The sequence below is a fragment of the Telopea speciosissima genome, chromosome 4 (assembly GCF_018873765.1).
Source record: "Telopea speciosissima isolate NSW1024214 ecotype Mountain lineage chromosome 4, Tspe_v1, whole genome shotgun sequence".
NCBI lineage: Eukaryota > Viridiplantae > Streptophyta > Magnoliopsida > Proteales > Proteaceae > Telopea > Telopea speciosissima.
Window position 1 is genome coordinate 14,826,371 of NC_057919.1, and position 6,000 is coordinate 14,832,370.

The following is a 6,000-nucleotide window of genomic DNA, read 5'->3' on the forward strand; positions in this document are numbered from 1 at the left end:
TCAGTGTTTCCCTTCCATTACAACAGCTTTAATGAAGCTATACATGTACAAGAAAGCAAATGGAGGGGGGGGGGTTTCAAATGCATACAACAAAGGGAAGGGGATTTCTTCAATTTCCACACTCATGGAGGCCACATCCTCTCTCTTTTTCTACTTCCAGTCTGTAATGCGCTTCTCCACCATATCAATAGCTTGAATAAAAGCTTTACATAGTTAAGCACATAGGTAAGGGTGTCAACCGGTCGGGCCTAGCCAGGCCTCACCAATTGTGCAGGCTGCACCATATCAATAGCTTAAATAAAGCTTTACATAGCCAAGCACATGGGTAAGGGTGTCAACCGGTCGGACTCGGTCAGGTTCGGTCGGGCCTAGCCGGGCCGCACCAATTGTGCAGGCTACACTGTGTCCGACCGTTTGTGTATTCGGACCGGCCTGGACGGGCTCGGTCGGTGTCGGGCTTTAATTGGGTACTAATTAAAATCGGGCCATAACCAGATTGTGGGTCTGTTTAACTCTTAATTGGACCTTAACCGAGATTTGACATAATTAAATTCCTACCTGGAAAAATGAAGAGAAAGGAAAAGGTTTTCCACCAAAACACATTCAAGACCCAAATCCAATCCCAACTTTTCAAACTATAACCTCTGTTAAGGGAAGAGATAGGGGTTGTTCTCTCATCCTCTGGGAAGGTCTAGGACTCCCAATTTCAAGTTTCCCAGACATTTTTTATGTACAATTTTTGGCTTAAGGGGCCAAACTCATAGCTTTTGGAATGAGCTTATCTATTTTTCCACTGTCGTCATCTTCATTCAATTTGTGCTTATTGCCTGTCATCAGTAAGTCTCCATTTCTCTCCTGCACTTTGTTTCTTCTTCTTCAATTCTTCTTTGATTCAATATGTTTTTCCTAAACTTCTGTTCATTAGTTTTTATGTATTGCTTTGTTTTTTTTTTTTTTTAAATTATAATTAACTCAAATCTATGAAGTGCTTATCCTTATCAGTTCAATCATCATTGACGGAACTAGGTTCGTCCTGTTCTTTGTTTTCTCTTTAAAATCTTTGATTATGCTAGACTAGTGCTTGTTTTGACTCATTTAAGTAGTAGGCTCTTCTATCTAATATTCAAAGTACACCAATTTGGAGACCCCCCCCCCCTTTTTTTATACATGTCTGGTTCTGAACATTTTTTATGAGTTATGGAATTAATCCCATCAATTGAATTGCCCATTGGTTTGGGCTCAATGGGCTAATCATTTTAAGGGGTTAAATAGGAAAAGTGGGAGAGGGTTATCAGGTGGGCTAAATGGAGGGTAGTTTGCTAAAGGGTCGGGCCTAAAATCGATTGGTCCGGTCGAAGGACCCCACACCAGGACCGCCTCGACACGTTTAAGAATCGGCTCGGGCTTTAACTGTGCGGGCTCAGTTGGGCCTGTTAGGCCGGGCCTGGAATTGACACCATTAAGACATACCAATTGGCCTGCTCCCATTATGGATCCAGCTCCTTATGGATGGAAGTGTGTAAACTTGAATGGGCAGCAAGCTAGGTTTAGGGTTTTGGGTTTTTGAGTAATGAAAAATTGAAGGAATCTAGGGTTTAGACTGGGAGGATGGAGCTAGGGTTTGGATCGAGTGCTAATGGGGTAGAGGTAGAAATCCGATCCTAGTTTGGCGTGGTTTTGATGGTTGGGTTTGTCTGTGCAGATTTTAGGTTATGAGAAAATTAAGAAACAAAAGGGGTAAAGCTAGGTTTGGGGCTATAGAGGATTAGAAGAAGAATGGAGGGGATGGGGATCACTTCTAACTTACAGTTGTTGCAGGAATTCTCTGGCAACAGCTTGTTGGAAGTTGAAACTTGAATAAAAATCAGATCTTGGACAAAAAACTAGAATGGAGTTTCAATAGAATCACCCGGGCTTCACACCGTAAGGTGTCGATTGGATCAAACACCAATCCCACTAGCTTTGATCAGACACAAAACAAATTTTCAAAGAAGAAACAAAGCTGCAGAGCAGCAAGAGCAGTTTTTTTCCAAAATTCAGAGGTGAGAAACCTCTCCACCGAATTTCTCTTTATTTATAGTGGTAAAATGCCTAATTCCTATGCAGCCTAGGAGTGTAAATACACCTAGCCAGCTAACTCTAATATCACTTCCCTTGATTAATTCGTGGGAGGTGGGGTCTTAAAGAAAAAACAAAAATTACATTAAATTAAAAAAGGTGAGTTAAGTCACTTAAATTGAACCACTGGTTCAAATCAGCTTTGGACAATTGGATCGGTTCAATTTAAAACACTAAAACATGAAAATAAACTAAGTATAGAAGTTAATCCCGTATGCGACCTATGCACCCTTACTTTAGGTCCATAAAAGTGACTTATTACATTGAAAACCCATTGGACCAAAGGCCGAACATGTATATGACCTAATCCTAGATTTATTCCCATCAAAATAAACCTCTTTTGGTGATGTATCTGTATCACTATGTGGGCTGGAATTTATCAACCCAACCTTAAACTGTTGTTTCATTATGAGGTCTTAATTTGGATTTTCGTAACGAATAAAATCATGCACACAATATATGAGAGAAATTGTAGGATTCAAGTGCTAAATATGAACAACTTCACCAGTTGTAGTCATCAACAACTTCCTGATGTATAAATCTTTTTTCTGCTTTTGTTTTTGGAAATTTGATGGTATTATGATTGTGAGATCTTAACTACTATCGATATATTGGTAATCATCTTGTTATGGTTTGTTTGCTACAATGGATCACGATCTGCAGCTGAGTTTTACGGAAGTTAAAATTTCCCCCCTTTTTTCCTTGTTAAGTTGCTTGAGGTCAGTTTACATACATGTTTTCCTTTTGGGTTTTATGGATGCACTATTGACTTCATCAAAACATTGTTACTTTATGCTGTCGAAATGCAAGTGTCCATGGGGCTGATGATTCTCTACAATAATTTTGTTAGACTTTTGGAATTTTATTGATTCCATGATTCACATACTTAGACAAACTCATTGGATCTTATGAGAACTCCTTTTAGGAAAAATATGGGTTTATTCTTCAGAAATTGCTGCAATCTCTAAAATTAAGCTTAGTCTCTTTCCAAGAGAAGATAAGCAAATTTGGGGAGCTTCAAGGAATGATGTTTTTACTGTCAAGTCGGTTTACTATCTTTTGGTGTCTATCAATGAGGAAAGGGCAACCTTGGGTCCTTCCACTTTTCATTTACATCAATGGGATCAAATTCCTACAAGTGTTTGGAACCGGATTTGGTCTCTACAAACGCTACCAAAGATTAAATCATTCATGTGGAGAGCTTGTAATGATGGTTTAGCATCTGGTGAAGGCCTTTCTTCTCGCCATGTTCCAATAGATCCTACTTGTCATAGATGTGGGGTGGCTAAAGAATCGATAGATCATCTCCTATTCGAATGTCCTTTCGCCAAAGCAGTTTGGTACGGGAGTCCTCTATCCTATATTCCTCCATCGGATAGAATACCAAAATTGGCAGAGTGGTTGAATAGTTGGGATCTATTGATACGCTAAGATAAGAAGGTTGCTCGAGAATCTCTCTCTCGAGCTTCTTTTATATGCTGGTATTTGTGGCGTGCTAGAAATGACAGAGTATTCAAAACAAAGGATTGGAGTCCAATTGAGGTTATCTCTATAGCTGAAAGAGCATTTCTTGAGTTTCAGTCAGTTATTACCTCTTCAAACCCTTCTCAAACCAATTCGGGTACCATTTCAAGTAATGAAAATGATCGGTGGAATGCCCCACCGTTGGATTTTATAAAGGTGAATTGTGATGCTGCAAATCCTCAAGGAGATACTGTTGGCGGACTGGGAATTATTTTTAGGGATCACAATGGGCGTCCTCTAAAGGCACTCTCTATTTCCTAGGTCTTATCCTCTGCAATCCAAGGAGAAGTTCTAGCCATTAGAGAAGCACTAATGCAAGCTCGTGAATTAGGAATCACAAATCTCCTTGTTGAATCAGACAACAAGGAGATTATTAGCTTTATTGAAGATCCTAATCGTGTTCCGCCGCTTGATGTTGCAGTTGTCGTTGAAGATGTTCGTGAGCTACGTTCTACTTTTGCATCTGTTTCTTTTCTTTTTGTTCCAAGGGCTATGAATGTAATTGCAGATGCCCTAGCAAGGAAGGCCCTGTCTATCATGTGTATGACAGATTGGCCGATTACCACTCCGTGGCTTGATGATCTTTGTTTATCTGAAGCCATTGGCTGTACACATGATTCTCATCAATAAATCTTCATCGTACCAAAAAAAATAAATTTAAATGCATAGACTTCATGCTGAATGCTTTAGAATGATTAGAAGAATGAAGTCGGCATTTAACCACAACTGCAAGGTCTGGGGAAGGTCATAATGTACGCAGCCTTACCCCTGCTTTCTCAGAGAGGCTGTTTCCAGACTGAACCCGTGATTTAAAGTAATATAAAGTAATTTTTTAAAAATATTGATTTCTGAATCTGAGATATAGGAATAGAGAAACTCAAATCAACCCAATAGAACAACCTGAAATTTGGATCGAACTACCCTTTCAGTACTCTAATCAAATTCCCAAAATATCAGAACACATTAATGGCTGGGTTGTAATTAATTTTAAAAACTCAAATTCTGAAATAGAGAAAACTCAGGAATAAAGAGATTTTTAAGTAGTAGCAGAATCAGATCTCAGAATGGACCCAAACCTGGGTCAAGTTCTTCTCCTGGGTTACTCTCCAAAACCCCCAAAGATGGGCTGAATCTGAATAACAGATCAGCCTGCAGTTACAGATGTGTAGCAGAAATAGTAGCTTAAAACAGGGGATCCACAGGTTAGACAGGGAGGTATTCTTGTAGTTTAAATAATCAGTTTTCTAAAACCAGAATACTCCGTAGATCTGAGAAGTTATACTGCTATTAATTAGAGATTAAAAACTAATCACAGAAGTAGTAATCAATAGCAGGAAGACCAGTAACTGATGTGAGACAAAAACAGAGTATGAAACAAATAGGAAGAACTCAGGTTTCCCACTTGCGGATTAGAATCTCTCTGTCCTATCGGCTTCTCACCAGGCTGAATCTCTTAGGTTGGAGAGCAAACAAAGCTTCATTCAAAATAATCAAATCTTATTGAGCCTTGGCTCTTACAAGGTTAAAATAAAAACAAGCACATCGATTCCTAATTTGAAAATGAAAGTGAACTCCTAGTCTAATAAGAAGAGATCATAGGTAACGAGGACACTTCAAGTAGTTAAAGCAAACAACTCAAATTAAAATTTAAACAGCTAACTATTGAGCCCACGAATTGGGCTGGGCTTCTTAGCCAAGATGGGGGCCCTGCTGGCCCTCTTTTCTTCTTGTGGAAGTACAGCTTCAGGCTTCAAGCCCTTCCCTGCATCACCACCCCTCAGCCACAAGTAATTCAAAGAAGTCTAAAGCAAACAACTAACCTACCTTGAGGAAGCAAAGGTAGTGTCGAGAGGTGGGTCTTGGTTCTGGTTCAGGTTTAGGTATATTCTTTAGTCAGGTATCTTGATGGTTTGAGTATGTTGCATTTTGTTTCCTTGCCAGTTTGAGATTTTTGTGAGATCAGAAAATTGTTGGCAGTTCCACATGTCTTTAGGTTTTCTTAGGTTAGTCACTTAATGGGTCAGTAACAACTATTTATAGTGGTGAGGGTAGGGATCAACCCTGCAAGAAACTAGGGTTTCCTTCCCATTAAGGAAACAATACCTTAGGTCCACACATAGTAACTGGACTCATACCATTAAGGTAACCTCCATCAACACAACTAAACCGATTTTAATAAAACTAAAAGTGGGACTATGCCAGCCCACCTTATGGAAATCCTATAACTCGATCACACAGGAGCCAAAATATGTATCGATAAAAGGGTTTGCATGACCTATGGACTGAAAGATACAGGTGTGATTTTGTTTATGGATCATGGGATGAGCGGGTTTAGGGCACCATGGGTGTACTTTATAA